The sequence below is a fragment of the Sinocyclocheilus grahami genome, unplaced genomic scaffold, assembly GCF_001515645.1.
Source record: "Sinocyclocheilus grahami isolate Dianchi unplaced genomic scaffold, SAMN03320097.WGS_v1.1 scaffold1798.1, whole genome shotgun sequence".
In the NCBI taxonomy this organism is placed as follows: Eukaryota; Metazoa; Chordata; class Actinopteri; order Cypriniformes; family Cyprinidae; genus Sinocyclocheilus; species Sinocyclocheilus grahami.
In genome coordinates this window covers 177,119-179,247 of record NW_015506977.1, presented here as the reverse complement: position 1 = coordinate 179,247, position 2,129 = coordinate 177,119, and the positions used below count along the sequence as shown (strand labels likewise).

Sequence of the window (2,129 nt, the reverse complement as noted above, 5' to 3'; positions counted from 1 at the left end):
CATTCTGTTACACTGTGGAAGCTTCTGTCACGAAGACAAATTCCTTGTATGTGTAAACATATTGGGTGCCAATAAAGCTCATTCTGATTCTGATGTTTAATTTTTTTACTTTTGAAAAATTTTCTACTATGGAATACTTCTCACATTATTATGCTGTCTGGCTTTGCTTTTTGCTGATCACAGTAGTGACGAAAAGGCAGAGTACAGCCCCGAAAAGCTTTCCTGGAGTGTGTTTTTTTTTTTGTGAACACCCTGCGGTTCTGACCATTTGCTTTCTTTGTGTTTAACTGATCTTAAAAATACCAAGCATCTCAAGACGGTGAGTGCTGCATTTTTCTGTTTCAGCTTTGTTTGTTTTTGTTGTTTTTTACAGTTTTAACCACTGGTTTTAGGCAAATGTTTCTGACAAAATTAAATACATCATGCACAACAGCCATTTTTGAGATATCATGATGTGTAGTGCTTCATGTTAATCATGCAGTTTTCTTTATGAGTTTGTGCTTTTGTTCATTTTGTGCTAAATGATTATATATATATATATATGTGATATATATATATATATATATATATATATATATATATATATATATATATATATATATATTCTTATTTGTTTGGTAAGCATGTATTCAGCAACTTTATTTTTAACCTGTTGTCCATGTTATTGTCTTTGTCCAGACTTGTGCACATACGCCAAATAATACAATGGGAAGTTTGATGTTTCCTGTGGTTCTCTTGGTGCTCTTATACACTGTAAGCTCTCACATGTATCATCACTACTTAAAGAATTCTGTCAAAATCAAAATTTTTCTGTCAAAATCAAATTTTGTGAAGCTTAGAAGACTTTTTTTCTCTCCAAAATTTCTTGCTGTGATTCTTAATTGTGCTTTCAGATGGTTGTGTAGATAACTGAAGAATCGCTTCTTCAGTTATCTACACAACCATCTGAAAGCACAATTAAGAATCACAGCCAGAAATCTCACTTACAGATGGGCATGTTTCCTGAAGCTGCTGATTACTCGTTCCAGAATTGTCGGAAAGAAATGCTGCAAATGGTCACAAAAAGTAGAGGTCTGCTGCAGACAGAGCTTAATAACAATCCAGATTTTAAAATGATGTGGAAAGGCAATGCAGCATGCAGCAAGACCATTCCAGGGGGTACAACGGAGCACATGGCTGCACTGCAGAGCTATGCAGAAGCTAGTCCTAAATTTCATGGAAGATTCAAGAAGTTGGTTCAGACTAGCATGGGCATTTCAACTTAACCGAGATGAGTTTCATTTCAAATCTCTTTTCTTCCTGCTGACAGATGCCATGCAACTCATAGGCAAAAACCATTGTCGTACAGGGAAGGAATATAACACCAAAATCGGGGAGAAAGTACATTTTGAGAGTTTTTTTTTCCAGCAACACTGCACTATACTGCTGCAACTGAAGATACCAGTCTCAGTGATAACATTGGGACTGTTTTCAACATCACTTCTTTTCTATGATCCGCTTTGAAGATTATGGATGTATTTCAGAGGAAATTTATCTGCTAATATCACCCACTGAAGTTTTTACAGTTACGGGCATCAAGACTGTTAGCAATAGTAATGATAATTTTAAAGAAATCACCGTAACACATTCTCACTTTCAAAGTTCTTCTAACTGCAGCGGCCTTGTCAGGTAAGTGAGAGAAAGAGCAGTAAAGATGTGTTTGATTGTATAAAATACTAATTTGTGATAAACTGAGCACATTTAAAATAAACATACTGATCTGAAATGTCTGTTTCTGTTGAAAACTTGCCTGAAGAATCTAAAGAATCATCTTCAAGTTTCCTGAGTTCCAGTTTACTGAATCTGATGGCTTCCGTACTCATGCTGTACTACACACTGACTCTGAAGTATACTCTGTATGTATGTTCACAAAAATGCAAAGTAAAAGTTGCTTGAATGTTATATGCATGCTAGAACACATTCAGTGTTCTTGACTTATTAGGAAGAATTTACTATTAGGAAGAATTTATCACTACAATAAATTACTTTGTTTTAATGCATTTTCTCTGTTCTCATTTTAATTATAATCCTTAAGACCACTTAAACCTTAAAACACTCTAAACTGTAGTGTTCTTTGAAAATCCCCAAGC

The 2,129-nt window shown here is 34.7% G+C and overlaps 1 pseudogene; it reads left to right on the top strand.

The window, feature by feature from the left end:
- Positions 1-1,935, top strand: part of LOC107572694 (uncharacterized) — a 15,778-nt pseudogene extending 13,843 nt beyond the window's left edge.
- The last annotated feature ends 194 nt before the right edge of the window (positions 1,936-2,129 follow it).